This window comes from Sodiomyces alcalophilus (genome assembly GCF_042370955.1).
Source record: "Sodiomyces alcalophilus JCM 7366 unplaced genomic scaffold ACRALscaffold_9, whole genome shotgun sequence".
NCBI lineage: Eukaryota > Fungi > Ascomycota > Sordariomycetes > Glomerellales > Plectosphaerellaceae > Sodiomyces > Sodiomyces alcalophilus.
Window position 1 is genome coordinate 1,715,384 of NW_027263540.1, and position 18,288 is coordinate 1,733,671.

The window sequence follows — 18,288 nt, forward strand, 5'->3', positions numbered from 1 at the left end:
GTTAAATACTTCGATAAATCCACTAGCTAAGTAGGCACTAGCCGTTATATCACTTACGCTCGTGACTAGTAATAGTGCACCGCCGTATATTCGATAATCTTTTAGCGTTTCCTATTATTTTATACTAAATTCTTTTTATTAAATTCTAGAGTTCTTAATAGACGTAGCTTAGCTGCTTTAAAATTATAGTAAGTGTATACTTAATAAGAACGATAACTTAACGCCGATTTAGTATTAATACGCCTATACCCGTATCTTAAATACTTATAAGTGGTTCCGGGCAGTCGTCCTACGTGGCGACTATAAGCTTATTATTAAAGCTATAAGTTTCTATTTCCGCTAAGCGCTTAGCGATCCTATACTAATTATTAATAGAATTAATAGCTCGTCTTAGATAAGGTTACTTCTCTACGCTCGGTTATAATATTAGAATTTATACACCGCCTTAGCCGTGTTACCGATAATAGCGCCGCGGTCCTTCTGGACTAGATTCGTCTGCCTTAAGAGGATAACTTACGGGATATTATATCTTTTCGGCGCTCCCTCGCCGATCTACGTGGTATATATCGCCGCCCCTATCCCGATAAGGATAATTAGGAAGGCATCGAGGCCTTCCTAGCGCTACCTAGCCTCGCCGCTTTATTAGCGGCTATTAATAAGCCTCGCCGCCTACTCCTTAGTTATTATTTTACTAGCCGTATAATAACTCCTCGCCATAGTTATACGCCCTGGGCTAGTCCCTTTATTAGCTAGCTTCCTACTATTAAGCCGGCGCCTAAGTCTCCTCGCCCTCCTTCTCGATATACCCCCGTCTCCTCGCCCGCCGCTAATAATAACGATAAGGAGGAAACGGTCCCCGGACCCTTCCGTTCTAACCCTTATCGCTATTCGTCCGGCGCCACCTTAGGCGGAGAGACTAACTTCTATAGCTTTAACGGTTAATTCCGCCTCTTTCCACTAAGCCTTCGCTGGTATTAATCGCCTATAATAGCGTTAAACTTTATACTACTAGTTTAGGATTTTAGGGCTAGTCGGGGGATTAACCCTGTTTATTAAGTTACTATAAGAAAAGGTTATTATAGCCTATAATTAAGTTTTTTATTTTTATATCTAACGACCCTTCGGCGCCTTATACTATCTCGTAGTCGTTCTACTTCTTATATATATGTTTTTTATGTTTTTAGTATCTTTTCCGGATCCCTAGAGCGTTTTCTAGGTGGTCCTCTGATTCCTAGATATTATACTCTACCGGCTAGCCTGCCCACTTTATAAGATAAAACGTTTTTCCCTATTCTTCTTTATAACTAACAATATCTTTTAACTCCTATTTATCTTACTCCTCCTTTAGAAGCGGAGATCCTTCGCTAATAGCTTAACGGCTACTCGGTCTTTCCACGGTTCTAATAAGGATACCGGGAATATATCGTATATTCTTATATACTATATAGGAAGGCGAACCATATACGCCTACTCGCCGATTCTTTTAGTTACCTATACCCGGATATATCACGGTACTAGCTTTAACCCTTACCGGAACCGGAAGTTCTTCGTGGATAGTCTAACGATATCGCCTACCTTATATTATTAAGGTTACTAGCGCTTATTATAGTGCCGAGCCTAGTACTTTATAGCACGCGCCTAGTATTCGCGGACCTTCCGCCGAACCTCCGCTAACTTTTTAATACGTTCTTAAACGCCCTATACCCGGGTATCGTCCCTGGGTCGAATATACTCCACTATACGTGGATAGTACCCGTATAACGCTTTATATAGCGAAATACTAAGCGAGGAATACTCGCTATTATTATAGGCGAACCTTATTTCTAATAAGTAAATAGGCTATTATGTTATTATATTATTAGCGATTATTCGTAGGTACTTAATTAGAAACTAATATAGTCGTTCCGTCTAACTATCCGTTTACGGGTAGTATATAGTGGATAATCGCTAAGCGTTCGCCCGCTTATAGCAGAACTTTATCTAAAACTAACTAGTACATAGCTTATCCCGGTTTATTACTATACCCTTTAGGCTACCGAATCAGCACTTAATTTCCCTCTATAGTAGTGCTACTAGCTAAGGTGCTATTAAGTCCTTCCTTACAGGAGTAAACAGGGCGTACTTTATATACCGGTTAACGACTACTATAATAGCGTTATAGGTTTACCGGTCGGCCCCTTTTATAGGCGGTAGACCCGTAATAAAATCTATACTAATCTCTTAGAATAGATATATAGATAGCGGTAGCGTCTATAGCTAGCTATACGGTTTATATCGTGGCACCTATACCCCTTAACACGCCGAATATACGGTAACGTAATCGCGAACGTCCGCCGCTAAGTCTACCTAGTAGAACTTTCTAGATATTAGCTTAAGCGTCTAATTCGCTCCTATATACCCCGCCCTAGGGTTATTATAGTGCTATTATACGACTTCCGCCCTTAGGGAGCCCTATATAGGTAGTACTAACCGTCCCTTAAATAGTAGTATATCCTTTTCTCTAAGAGAGTACCCCCCTCTTTTTCCGGTCTCTCGGCGAATATTCTTAATTAAGGATAAATAATCCAGGTTAGTGGTCCATAGCCCTCTAACTAGATCTTTTAGTTCCTTACTAATTATACGCCGACCTACCGTTTTATTCCTAGCTAGCTCTTAGGCTATAGAATATAGGATATACTAATTCGGTATTATAGTAACCCTAGTCTTATTAGCCTTAGGCGTCGGCGATATCTTATCGGCAACCCTTTACCATATAGTCGTCCTATACCCTACATCTTATATTAGGGAGCAGGCAATAGCAGCGATAATAACACGCCGGGTACCGTTCATAGGATATAAGGGTCGTAGCGTTTTTCCGTCCTTATATTCTTTTAAGCTAGGCAGGGCCCCCTTTTATAGAGTTTATACCCGTTTACGTTTACTAGGCCTATATTCGGGTACCATTACCCGAGCGACTTAAACGTATATAATCTTTACCGCGTTACTTATTAGGGTAAGGTGGATACTCGGGATCCGTTAATAAACGCTTATCGGGAGATCGCTAACTAGTCGTAATCTTTATAATAGGGTAGGAAGTATATTATTATACAGTGTCTCGTCCACTATATAATCCGGCTATCTTAATAGGCCGTTTACCGGGTTAGTTTTACCTAGGCGGTATTATACTTTAAAGTTAAATAATAATAATCGGTATACCTACCTAGTAAGCCTTCCGCGAAGGTCCCGCGCCGGCGTGTTTAGTATACCCTTAAGCGCCTAATAGTCTATTAGCATAGTAAACGCCTACCCTATGCCTTTAAGATAATAACACTAATACTCGAGGCTTTTTATTATAGCTAATAGCTCCTACTATCCCGTGCCTTATCGTTACTCTATCTTAATAAGCTTCCGCGAGAAGTAAGCGACTAGTCGCTATTTAGTCTTATACTTTTAGCTTAGATATCCGGAAATAGCCTTGTTCGAGGCGTCCGTTTCGACCCTTATCTCTAGCACCGGATTCTAGTATCGTAGAATAGAAGCTAACCCGAAGGCGACCTTTAATAGTTTAAACACCCGCTTAGCGTTATCTAGGAACTTAAAAGGTCTCTTCTTCTTACCCGCTTAACTACCCTTTAGTAGCGTAGTTAATAGCATCGTGACTCGGGAATACCCCTTAATAAACCTTCTATAGAAATTAGTAAAACCGAGGAAGACTTAGATATCCCGGAACGACTTAGGCGCCGGCTACTCGGCGACCGTACGTATACGTTCCGGATCTATTATAATACCTTCGCGGGTTACTATAAACCCTCAAAAGTCTACTTAGTCACGGTAAAATTCGTATTTTAATGGCTTTATATATAGCTAGGCCCTATAAAGCCGATCTAAAACCTTCTTTAAGTCCTTTATATACTATTCCTTTAATATAGAATATATAAGGATATCGTTAAGGTAAGCGATATAATATATATCTAGTAAACCGGCGAGTGCTTAGTAAATATATGCCTAGAAAGTAGCCGGAGTATTCGTTAGCCTAAATAGTATAACTATATACTTATAGTGGCCGTATCGCGTTCTAAACGCCGTCTTCTAGCGATTCTCTTTCTTAATCCGGATCCTATAATAGGTACCTCGGATATCCACCTTAGAAAAGTACTTTACCCCGGTAAGCCTATCTAATAGCTCGCCGACTAGGGGTAGGGGGTACCTGTTTTTAATCGTTATAGCGTTTAATCCTTAATAATTAACGTAGAGTCGTAGGCTATTATCCTTTTTAAACACGAATAGCACCGGTGAGCCCGCGGGGCTTATAAACCGTTAAATACGACCGCTTATTATCCCTTCGGCGATATACCTTTTAAGCTCCTCTAGCTAGGCTTAGGATAAGGGATATAACGGCCCTAATAGCGGTTCCTTCCTGTTTTATAACTTAATCGTGTGTTCGGCGTCTCTTAATAAGAGCGGCTCCTTCGCGGCCTATTCCGAAAACACGTCCTAGTAACTAGCGATATCCGGCGGTAATTCGATAACTAGTCTGTATACTACTTTATTATCTATAAACGGAATAGTTATATCCGGTATCCCCGGTATAATAATAGTAGCGGCAGCGATATATATAATATATACCTTCGCCCGCTTCTCGATAACCTCGTAAACCTATAGCTCGGGGTCTATAATTAAGATCGGCCTATAAATAAATATTCGGCGAGCCGTATTAATTATAATACCTTCCTAATCCATACTATTATTTAAGAGCAGTAATTATTTAGGACCCTTAGGTCGATCCGTATATAGGAAGACCCTTTTTAATAGGCGTGGTCTCTCTTTTATATCTAGTAGATAGAAAGCTAAGCCGTATACTCCGCGAACCCTTACCGGGCTACCGTTAAAGCCTTTAATCTCTAGAGTCTTAACCTCTAAGAGCGGTGTTAACCCTAGACGTTCTACTAACGCCGGGCTAATAATATCTACCTATATATAGGTATCTAAATCCATACTAAACTTAATCTCCTTCCCGTAACGGATTACTATCGCTATAAATGTCGCTACTTTACTAACTATAATCGCCGGCCGGTTATTAGGCATAGGTTCGGCCTCCCTGTCTACGCCGACTCGTTTCCTAATAAATAGAGTTCCCTAACCCGAATATCGTTATTAAGGTCGTTATATATAGCGTGTATATTACTAACACGGGCGTGACTCTTCGCTGCCCTATTATCGGCTATTATCCGCCGTTCCTTATTACTATAGTAGTTCTTAGAACGGTAACCCTTCTTACCGTAGTTATAGCACTCGCCTATAAAGGCACGCGTACTAGGCTGCGTTTCCGAAGGCTCGGGGCCCGACCCCTTTTAACTCGTTAAGGGCGCCCTATTTAAGTCTGCCTTATTTAGTTCGGCAGGTATACGCCGGCTAGTCGCCGGAGTGCTTACCCGGCTTAAGCGACCGTCTAAATGCTAGAAGTTCGATAAGGTCCTTTTACGACAGGTATCCGATCACTTACTACTCGCCTTCTTAAGGGGACTTATATCCTAGAATAGCTATAACTCTTAAGCCAGCATTACGGCCTTATCTAATTTAGTCCTCCGCTCTTATATCTTATCCTTAATACGCAGAGGTAGTCGACTAAAATAGTCGTACGCACGCTCTTCGCTTCCGCTTATCTCCTAGCCCAATAGCCTATATAGGTTATCCCACCGTTTAAATAGCTTTATCGGCGTTATATCGCCGGTTATTCGTGACTTATAAAGTTCCTTATAGTAATAGTACCGTTATATATTATAGGATAGGTGCTCCCGCCGAATAAACGCCGTAAAGTCGTCTTAGTTAGGGTTAGCGATCTTCCTAGTATAGTGCCTTTAGGATATCTAAAAGGTATATTTAAGCTTCGTTAAAGCCTATTCGATCTGCTATAGCACTAGGGCACTAGGTCCAAACTAATTCCTAGCCTTAATCGCTACTAACTAATTATCGATTTTTATAACTATAGATAACTCTTTAGATAACTTATAATTATATCCTAGGGGCTTTTCGCAATCGCGCTATGGCGCCGGTTATTTAGCGAGCTTCTCTATAATTACGCGGTTAATCTTACTCTACTACTAGAGGTACTACGAAAATATCGGAATTAACGCCTTTTACGTCGCCGTTAAGGGGCCGGCGACGGATCGCTAATTAACCTATAAACTATTATCTTTAGGACCGAGTATAACCGGCGTATCCATTAACCCCTTATTTTTATCCGGTCCCTACTCGGGCACTATTATTATTACTTTCGGTACGACGGGCGCCTACTCGGCGTCCGCCTTATTAGGTCCCCCCGGGGGAACGCTTATTCCTCGAGTCCTTCTTAGTAGTATCTTCGGCCTGATTATCTTAAAGATATAGAAGTTAAAGAATGATAATAAAAGTAAAGTTCGTAGACTTTATGCTATGCGGATTTCCCGTATCTGTGTGTCATAGACGTGTATAAAGAGAATTCAGAGAAGTAAAGATATATTATATAAGTATAAGCTCGTAGAGCTCTATGGGACCATAGACTAATATCTATAAAGGTCCCGCTGACTAAAGAGAGAGTGTGTGACTAAGCTAGTGGATGTGTATAATAAGTGCCCTCCGCCGTAAAAGCAATCGTCCCGATTACTATACCATACTCCTCTCTTTTATATTTCCTCGTATATATCGTTTTCTGTGTTAAAGCAAAGTAAAAGCTAAATAAATATCCCGTCCTGTTCTAAGCAAACAACCGAAATTCTGATCTCTTATATCCCTTTTCAATGCTTATCCTTCTCCTGTATCGCCGTCTACCGATATTAATCGGAATCCTCTAGCTAATCCGTCGATTACGAGTTCTATCGCGATATCGAAGAAGCTGGTTATTACTGCTAGGGTTACGGCTACGAGGACAAAGGCTACTACTATAAAACTTTTGGCTTTACCGACTTTAGTCGTGGCGCTTATAGCGGCTACTAAGATATGGTCGGTTAGGCCGATTTTAGATAAGCTAATTTCGGCTGTTTCGAGGTCTTCGAAGCTTTTTTTAATTAGGCGATTTCCTTTTACATTATTATAATCTGCGCTTTAAGTGCCCTAATACTTGCCTCTATAACTGCCTAATTATCTTCGACCTTCTTATTAATCTACTATAGTTCCGTCTACTATCGTTAACTATCGCTCTCTAGCTAGTTAATTCGAACATGGTATCGGTCCTATCCTTTATACGTGATATCTGCTCTCTAGTCGAGTTTCTTCTAAAAATCGACCGCCTATCGGTTAAATTTATCGTTAAAAGCCTTATCCCTATCGTCGATTATCCTCTTAAGGCGTTTAATATAGTTATTCGATCTTATATCCGCAGCGTTCAGTTCGTCTTTTATCGCAAAATTTATCGTTAACTATATCGTCTAGGTAGTCGTCTACGTCTAAGGGACGGTTATCGTCTACGCTAGGGGAGCGGCTATAGCGTTAGGGCCGTTAACGGTTTTCTTTTTCTTCCAGGGATTCGCGTCTATAAATTCCTATAAGTTATTAGGGGAAGCTAACCTTTTCCGTTATCTATTATTTTCGCCCTTTTACCGCCACTACGTGATTTAGTCGACGATAATTTCTCGGTTTATTATATTCGGCCAGTCCGGTCCGATCATTCCCTTATCTCTAAGTACCAAAGCGATAATATAGTGTTTAATAAAGGATTTTCCGGCTACTAACTTATTCCTAAGCCGGACTACCAGGTCGGTATAGTCAAAGAATATAGATCCTAATAAGTAGTCCACTTTAGCTATAGTATACTAGTCGATAGCTCCCTCCGCCCCCACGATAGCGAATCGCTAGTCTATAAATATTTACTTTACTTAATTATCGTTACTAGTTAGCTATACTTAAGTCAGGTTAGCCGTTAGCTGCTATACGGCTATATTAGCGAGGGGCTATAGAGCTAAAATAGCGGCCGGCTATAGGGTTATACTAGCGGTTATCTATAATACTACGCTTAGCTATAGGGTGTTAATTTATTACTAATAAGGATCCGTTTACTAGCCGGCCGTGGTAACTATATTATCTAGCTTATTAGCGTTATTATTATTGTATAGGCTGAATTCGTTATCGCCGTATACGTAGATATTATTATCGGATATAGCAAAGTTTATATAATCCATGTTCCACCATCTATCGTCTCTAATAGAGTTATTATCCTACGCGTTGGTAATAAAGCTCGGGTCCTCCTAGTATCTAAACGTCTCGGTATCAATTAAAGCTTTCTCGAATAACTATAAGGCGTTTTCGTTATCAGGCAGGTAATTATCGTCTTATATTCGTTTATTTACCGTATCCTACACGTCCTGCTAGTCGTTAATCTATCGTTTTATACCGTTCGTCTAAATACAGTATACTATATACTATGGCTCTAGCAGGTATAGGCTTAGGTTATTCTTAAGGATAAAGTCGTTAAAGTTTTCGGTTTTCTTTTTATTACTACCGCTCGTAACTATCCAGCTAATACAGAAGGTCGTGGTGGCCTTCCTTTCCTAGTTATTATATCTTTACTCTGCCAATAGAAATAGTAGGACGTTATGATACTACTCGTATAATCGATAATATTTATATAGATATTTAGATATCTTTCTAAGCAGCTTAATACTCTCCTCTGCCTTATTACGGATAAAGCGTCGTTCCTATAGATTAGGAACGGGGTCCTTACCTTTTTTCGCTATAATAAAGAAGTGGTTAAACGTAGGGGGAGGATAGATATTTATATGTCGGTGTCCATCGGCATAAAGGAGGGATCTCGATTACTGTTTTCTGCAAGAGCAGATAAAGTGAGAATCGGCTAGACGTAGAGAGGGTTAGAAAGAATTATCTATTTATTACTTGAAATCGCTGGCCTAGGCGATTATATCTTTCTGTTCTATTCGGAAGCTTAGGAGGTTTAAGTAAAAATAGAATATAACGTAAAGGATATCTGATTACGCCTCCTTTTCCGGAAGCGGCTAGTCGTTTCGCGTTCTTTCTCCGTTTAAATAGGTCTTCTTATAAGGGATATAACTGCGTTTACGCTCGTGTAAGTCGTTCCTTAACTTCTGTTTATGCAAGGGAGTGGGGCCGAAGATAAGAAAGGGGTAAGAAAATAAGGGAAAAAGGGGTTAAAGGGTAAACTGGTCCTATGAATATATAGTAACGCGTCGAGGCAAGCCGTTTTGCAACGGCTATGGACGTCCTTACTGGTTGCTTAAAGGCGAGCTCTGGTGTAGGTGTGGAGCTGATGCGTCTGCGGTTATATGCTGCAGATAGGTGATCAGCTATTAGTGGAATTTATGGCGGGGCAGCTATAGGAAACGAATTCGAACGGCAGCTATGGGATTGATTTATGTCGCGGAAACAAGGAAAAAAGGGGGTTAGGGTATAGTATAGAGCGAACGATTACAACAATTCAGTTACTACCATTTACTATACGGATTTCCCGTATCTATGTGTCACGGACGTATATAAAAAGAATTCAGAGAAGTGAAGATATATTATACAAGTATAAGCTCGCAGAGCTCTATAGGACCACAGACTAATATCTATAAAGGTCCCGCTGACTAAAGAGAGTGTGTGTGACTAAGCTAGTGGATATATATAACACTTTAGTTAAGGAGAAGATATTATAGAAAAGGCTTAATAGCTTAGTATCGCAGAGTGATTATAGTATATTCGTTAACTAAGCGCTAACTTTAAACTAAGACTTTAACTTAAGGGATTAAACTTATCCCTTAACGTATATACAGAGATAGGTTCGGAGCGGTGGTCCGTGCGCGGCTATCGGTCCGACTATATACCGATAGGTCTACGATTATCTTATTATAAAACATAGGAAGATTAGTTTAATATCGAAGTCTGTTTAATCCGTGGCAGGGTTTATTAGATAATAATATCTAAGTGCCTTTTAGGCTTTATTAGTATAACTCCGGTATTATCCCGGTGTTATATTAGCTAGGCTATTTATAAAGTCGGTCGCTATAGTTTCCGGTCCGGGGCGGGGAATAGGGTTTACTAGGTTAATATCTAAACGGTCCTATATAAAAGCTAAATACTCACCTCTAGGTTTATTAGCCGCCTCTACTACTTGGATTACCTTATCTATAAAGACACGGATATTATAGCGGGTAACTATATCGTCTAGGGTATATTACTCGCGCCTTAGCTTATCCTCGGCTTTTTCTTAGAGTAGTCGGAACCTCTCCTATAAAGCGGTCTTTTATTCCGTAACGGTTATTATCCTAGTAAGGTACGAATATTATCTTTCATTAAGGCTTATAAACTATACGGAGGCCTCGTCTAATAGTAAAGGAAGGCGAAGCCGTCACTACGCAGAACGGCTCCGCTAGGGCCAAAACAAACAACCAACCAATAGGCTAGCCGAAGGGAGGGTCAGGCTCGTCACGGGTCCGTATCTAGAGCTAAACGGGTCCCGAGGAGACGGTCGCCGGGCCTCTAGAAGGGTCGGTAGTAGTCCGATCAGGGGAACGAATAGCTATAGATAGACAGGCGGGCCTATAGTCAGCTCTTCTGGATCGTCTAGATAACCGAAAAGGGAAGGATAATGTAAATTATGATTATAATAGGTGATAGGTGACGATCGTGAAAGATCGGACGAAAAGCTAGCTAGATATAGTGAGTCTATTCCGAAGAATAGCCGCATACAAGACCAGATCTCTGGAACCGCGTACGTGGTCACGTGATATCCATGACGTTCAGACCCGGAACACGGGTCTGCCCCCCTATAATAGATAGCGGGCTAGTCCGCGGGGAAGGGAATCGTAGTACTAGGCACTTAGGGCGGTATACTAGTCTATCGTGTTAATAAAGCGGAAGATGTTTATATAGATTAGTTTAGTTCCTTTAGTCTTAAGATCCTAGTTAGTAGCGAAGTATAAGGGAGGCTTAAAATAGCCTAGGTTATCGGCCTTAAATCGGTGTGTCCGATTATCGCGCTAGCTGAGGATAGCGAGTAAATCCGCTTATCGCATATACAAGTATAGTTCCGGGTAGGTAACGCCTAGCGTATTCCCTAGGGGAGGACCTAGGCCGGGGAGGTTATATCTTATAGGACTATTAACCGGAGGGGCTACTTACTATTAGCGTTCCGGATTCCTACCGTTCCCGGTTCCGATATCCTCTGTCTTATCGTAATAGTAGTATATAATATTAGAGGGCGTAGGGCTTATATAATTATCGTGGTGGCTTATAGTATCGGCTTAATTAACTTTCCTAGTCAGTGAATAGTATACGGTTATTAGGCGTTAGGGTATAGTCGGGTATTTCTTTAAAAGGTTTAGCGTCCTTTAGAGAAAGGCTTTCCGTTATATCTTCGGGGAAACTTCTAACCGGCTACTCGACTATACTTATAGCGGGGCGGAGTTAAAGCGGTTCCGATCTCTTAACCTTAATCTTTGGTTTTACTAGCGGAAAATAGTGGCCGGTAATAAAGGGGGCTAGCTCCTTTCCCTTAGCTACGCTATTACAGGGTATAAGTATAGACTTATAAAGTTCGATATATTCGGGCTCTTTCTTTACCTAATTATAGAATACCTTTATAAAAGAGTTATAATAGATAACCCACTTCGCGGGATAAGTTAGCTAGGGAGGCAGGATAGCTCTAGAGACTCTTCCTCTAGAGGTCGTGGCTTAACTAGCTCTACTAGTGCTAAGGAGATTCCCTGCTCGCTTAGCTTTATAGAGGAGTAGCCGATATTCGGGTAAAAGAATCTTCTCGGCTATATCTGGACAGGCGTTCGTTATTATAGCGAGGGGACGTATACCTTTTAGATGCCTTAGCGTTAGGGGAGAGTCTAGGAGAACGGGGTAAGGAGCGTCGGTTATTAATAAGCGGGTTTTATAATAATACTATTTAGTATTCGCTAGGTCGTTTTAGATATAGGCCCGTTAAATAACTAGTACTCGTGGACTCTTATACTTATTGCTTACTCGCCTAGTCTTAATAAAGGGGAGGGGCTTTACTTAGTGGATTATAGTTAACCGGTACCGCTTTAGCTACGTGTCCGCTTAGAGCGCTATATATAGGTACTTAACTGAATAGGGGTTTAGTATCTAGACCTCTATATATTACGCTAAAGGGCCAGTAAATATAGCAAGGGGTGTATAGGTAAGTAGTTCCTTAGTAGCGCTACTAGACTATACCGTAATAGTCGCTGCTCGTCGCCTAGTCCTGTTTAAGGGAAGGCATTTTAATAACGACGGATAGTTGCTTACCCTGGGATCGTGTAAGTATAAAAAGTCTCTATAGTCGTTTAATAGGACCGGTACGCGAACCTTACTAAGATCGAATAATCTTATTTTAGTTATTACTTTTTAATATACACTAACCGTATATATTACTGGCTACTTAGTATTATAGGACCTATAAAAGGATTTAAGTTAGGTAACCTTAGGGTATAGTAAATAATATATAAATAGGATAGATTCTTTAAGGAGGAGGGCGAGGTTCCTGCTCTGTATATCTATAAGGGAACCTTAAGCTATCTAAGGCTAGGCGCTATACTAGGTATAGTGCTAGGATACTGCTAGCACTAATCCAGCGCTATACGAGTTTAGTGCCTGTATAGTTCTGGCACTAATCTAGAGCTATATGGTATTGGGTCCTGGTATGGTGCCGCATAGTGGTGCGTAGCAGATAAGGTATATTATTATTAAGAGTTATTATTAATCGACTAATAGATACTTATAATAAGCTGCTCCTAGATATTAGAACCCTTAGAACTAAGCGACCGCCAGGAACCTCGTATAACGCGATAAAAAGACCCCTAAAGAACTTAAGACGAACTACTAGGATAAGGCCTTATAAGGAGCTAAGATACGGTGATAGGAATTAACTTATAAATAAAGCTTTAGAATAAGGCTATTATAATTTTACTTAAATAGGTGAAGAGGAGAAGAGGGAACATAAGAATAAGCTAGGGGGACTAGGTAGAATATATTCTATAATAGTTACCGGACCTCGCATAAAGCCTATATAGTTACTCCTGCCTACTCTATGATCTAGGTATACCTGCTATACTAGGAGCATACCCGTGGGGTATTATTTAGATAATAATAAAGCGTCGCGTGCACTCCTTTAAGTCCATAGGCTTTATATTTAGCTAGGCGATACGGTTATTCACGGGTTATTTATAAGGCCTTTAACGATAGCTTAAAGGCGGAATATGAAAGGATCCACGAAGCTTTATTTAAACTTTATTAAGATAGTTTAGAATTTAGGGGAGATTAATCTTTGTGTTTATATTTAGCTCTGGCTTTAGTGAGTTATTTATAAAAGGCCCTATAATAGGATAGCGATAACCTGGATACGAATAGTGGCTTATAAGCTAGAAGCCTAGTATAGGCTAACTTAAGCTATTCGTAGTCGGGTGCCGTTCCGGGCCGATTCGTCTCTTCCGGAAGCTATATCCGGAGGATATAGGTTAGACGGGAGGAGGTCCTTATAAGGACACCCGGTTAACTATATTACTCCCAGGGATATACGCACTAGAAGAGGGGGCGTGATATTATAGGCACAATTTATCGGAGTCAGGGATAGTATAATAAGATAATCGCAGACCCATCGGCATATAGTCGGGCCAGTGGCCGCGCACGGACTACCGATCAGAACTTATCTCTATACGCGCGTTAAGGGATTAGTTTAATACCTTAAGGTAAAGTCTTAGTTTAAAGTCAGTGCTTAATTAACGAATATACTACGATCGCTCTACGATACTAAGCTATTAAGCCTTTTCTATAATATCTTTTCCTTAACTAAAGTCTACGGACTTTCCTTTTATTATAATTATAATTCTTTAACTTCCATACTTTTAAGGTAGTCAGGCCAAAGATACCACTAAGAAGGACTTAAGGAATAAGCGTCCCCCCGGGGGGAGCTAGCAAAGCGGACGCCAGGTAGGCGCCCGCCATACTAAAACTAATAACGATAAGCTAAGTAGGGACCGTTGGATAAAATTAAGGGGTTAACAGATACGTCGGTTATACTCGGTCCTAAGGTTAGTGGGTTATAAGTTAATCGGCGATCCGTTACCGGCCCCTTAACGTTAACGTAAAAGGCGTTAATTACGATATTTTCATAGTATCTCTAATAATAAAGCGAGATTAATTAAGTAATTATAAAAAAGCTCGCCAAATAACTAACGCCCCGGCGCCATTACGAAAAACCGCCGGTATATAATTATAAGCTAATTAGAGAGTTATCCACGGTTATAGAAATCAACGATTAGTTAGTAGCGATTAAGGCTAGGAATTAATTTAGGCCTAGTGCCCCGGTAGTATAGCAGATCGAATAGGCTTTAATAACGCTCGAATATGCCTTCTAAACGTCCTAGAGGCACTATACTAGGAAGACCGCCGACCCGAATTAAAACGACTTCACGGCGTTTATTCGGTAAGAGTATCTATCTCGGGATATATAAGAGTACTATTACCGTAAGGAACTTTATAAGCTATAAATAACCGGTAAGATAATACTAATAAAACTATTTAAATCGTAGGATAACCTATATAGGCTATTAGGCCAGGAGATAAACGGAAGTAAAGAGCGTACCTATAACTATTTTAATCGGCTACCCCTAGGTAGTAAGGATAAGATATAAGCGGAGAACTAAATTAGATAAGGCCGTGACGCTAGGTAAAGAGGCATAGCTATTCCAGGATATAAGCCTTATTAAGAAGGTAAGCAGTAAGCGATGGGATACCGGATATAAAAGAACCTTATCGAACTTCTAGCGTTTATACGGTCGCTTAAGCCGGGTAAGCACTCCGGCGATTAGTCGGTATACGCCCGCCGAACCAGGTAAGGCAGACTCGAAGGGGCCGCCCTTAATGAGTTTAAAAGGCTCGGGGCCAGAGCCTTCGTAAACGCAGCCTAATATGCGTGCCTTTATAGGCGAGTGCTATAACTACGGCAAAAAGGGTTAGTATTCTAAGGACTATTATAGTAATAAGGAACGGCGGACGATAGCCGATAATAGGGCGGCGAAGAGCCGCGCCCGTGTTAATAACGTGCACGCTATATATAGTGACCTCGATAATAATATTCGGGTCTAAGAACCCTATTTATCGGGAAACGAGTCGGCGTAGGTAATAAGGGGGCTAAACCTATGCCCGACGACCGGCTAGCGATTCTAATAGGCGAGGGAGCGAGGTTAATAGCGATGATAATTCGCTATAGGAAGGAGATTAAGTTTAGTATAGACTTAGATACCTATACGCAGGTCGATATTATTAGTGCGGCGTTAATAGAACGCCTAGAATTAAAACCGCTCCTAGAGGTCGAGACTCTAAAGATTAAAGGCTTTAATAATAGCCTGGTAAGGGTTCGCGGAGCGTATAGCCTAGCTTTTTATCTACTAGACGTAGAAAGGCAGCTATGCCTATTAGAAAGGGTCTTCCTATTTATATACGAATTAACTTTAGGGTACCAGATAATTACTGCTCTTAAATAATAGTATAGGTTAAAAAGGTATTATAATTAATACGGCTGGCTAAACGTTTATTTACGGGGTAATCTAAATTACGGACCCTAAGCTATAGGCCCGTAAGGTTATCGAAAAGCGGGTAAAGGCGTATATTATATATATCGCTACCGCTATTATTATCGTACGGGGGATACCGGATATAACTATTCTGTCTGTAAATAACGATAAGGTGATATACAGACTTATTATTAAGCTACTACCAGAAATCACCGACTACCAGGACGTGTTTTCGGAGCAAGTCGCGAAGGAGCCGCCCTTACTAAAGGACGCCGAATACACGATTAACTTATAAGACAGGAAGGAACCGCTGTTTAGGCCGTTATATCCCTTATCTTAAGCCTAGCTAAGAGAGCTAAAGAAGTATATCGCCGAAAGGATAATAAGCGGTCGTATTTAATAGTTAATAAGCCCCGTAGGCTTACCGGTGCTATTTATACCTAAGAAGGACAGCAGTTTACGACTCTGTATCGATCATCGGGGGTTAAACACTATAACGATCAAAAATAGGTACCCTCTACCCCTGGTCGGCGAGCTATTAGATAGGCTCGCCGGGGTAAAAATACTTTTTTAAGGTGTATATGCGAGATACCTATTATAGGATCTGGATTAAGAAAGGAGACCGCTAGAAGACGGCGTTTAGAATACGATATAGCTACTATAAGTATACGGGTATACTATTCGGGCGAATAATTACTCCGGCTATTTTATAAGTATATCTTTACTAAGCCCTGACCGGTTTACTAAATATATATTATATCGCTTATATCGACGATATCCTTATATATTCTATATTAAAGGAATAGAATATAAAGGACCTAAAGAAGGTTTTAGATCGGCTTTATAGGGCCTAGCTATACGCGAAACTATTAAAATACGAATTTTACTATAACCGAGTAGACTTCTTAGGGTTCGTAATAACCCGCGAAGGCATCGGGATAGATTCGGAACGTGTATATATAATCGCCGCATAGCCGGCACCTAAATTATTTCGTAATATCTAAGTTTTCCTCGGTTTTACTAATTTCTATAGGAGGTTTATTAAAGGATACTCTAGAGTTATAACGCTATTAACTATGCTATTAAAAGGCAGTTAAGCGGGTAAGAAGAAGGGACCTTTTAAGCTCCTAGATAGCGCTAAGCGGGCGTTTAAGTTACTAAAGGTCGCCTTCGGGTTAGCGACTATTGTACAGCACTAGAATCCAGTGCTAGATAGAAGGGCTAAGACGGACGGCTCGAATAAGACTATTTCCGGGCTCCTAAGCTAGAAGTATAAAACTAGATAGCGACCGGTCGCTAATTTCTCGTAGAAGCTTTCCGAAATAAAGTAATAATAAGATATAGGATAATAGGAGCTATTAGCTATAATAAAGAGCCTTAAGTATTAACTCCACTATCTCGAAGGTATAGGATAGGTGATCACGGTGCTAATAGACTATTAGGCGCTTAAGGGTATACTAAACGCGCCGACGGGGCCTTCGCGGAAGGCTTACTAGATAGGTATACCGATCATCGCTATTTAACTTTAAGGTTTAATACCGTCTAAATAAGACGAACCCGGTAAGCGGCCTATTAAGACGGCCGGATTATATAATTAATAAAACGCTATACGATAATATACTTTCTACCTTATCGTAAAGATTATAACTAGTTAGCGACCTCCCGATAAGCGTTCGCTAACGGATCGCGAGTATCCACCTTACTATAATAAGTAACGCGGTAAAGATCGTATATGTTTAAGCCGCTCGGGTAACGCTACGCGAATATAGGCCTAGGAAATATAAACGGGCATAGACTCTATAAGAGGGGGCCCTGCCTAGCTTAAAAGATAAGGACAGAAAAGGGCTATAACCCCTACGTCCTACTAATAGCACCCGGCGTGTTATTATCGCTACTATTACTCGCTCCCGAATATAAGATATAGGGTATAGGGCGACTGCCTAGTAAAGGGTCGCCGATAATATATCGCCGATACCCGAGGCTAAGGCTAGGGTTACTATAATACCGGATGAGTATATCCTATATTCTATAGCCAGAGAGCTAGCCAGGAATAAAAAGGCGGGTCGGTATACTACTAGCGAGGAAGTAAAAGATTTAGTTAGAGGGCTATAGACTACTGATCCGGATTATATATCCTTAATTAAGAATATGCACTAAGGGACCAGAAAAAGAGCAGGGTACTCTCTTAGAGAGAAGGATATTTAGTACTGCCTATATAGGGCGCCCTAAGGGCGGAAGTCCTATAATAGCACGACGATAACTCTAAAGCTAGGTATATAAAAGGGAATACGACGCTTAAACTGATTTTAAGAAAGTTTCACTAAGTAGACTTAGTGGCGGATATTCGCAATTACTAAAGAAAGGCGAAGACGTTACTATACAGAACGGCTCTGCTGGGGCTAAAATAAATTACTAACTAATAGGCTAGCCGAAAAGAAGGGTTAGGCTCGTCACGAGTCCGTATCTAGAGCTAAGGGTCCCGAGGAGATGGTCGCCGGGCCTCTAGAAGGGTCGGCAGTGATCTGATTAGGGGAACGAATAGCTAGATAGACAGGCGGGCCTATGGTCGGCTCTTCTGGATCGTCTAGATATCTGGAAAAGGAAGGATAATATAAATTATGATTATAATAGGTAATAGGTGATAGGTGACGATTATAAAGAATCGGACAAAAAGCTAGCTAGATATAGTGGGTCTATTCCGAAGAATAGCCGTATATAAGACTAGATCTCTGGGACCGGGTAGTTATATAATATCTAACGTCCTGACCCGGAACACGGGTCTGCCACTTTATATTCG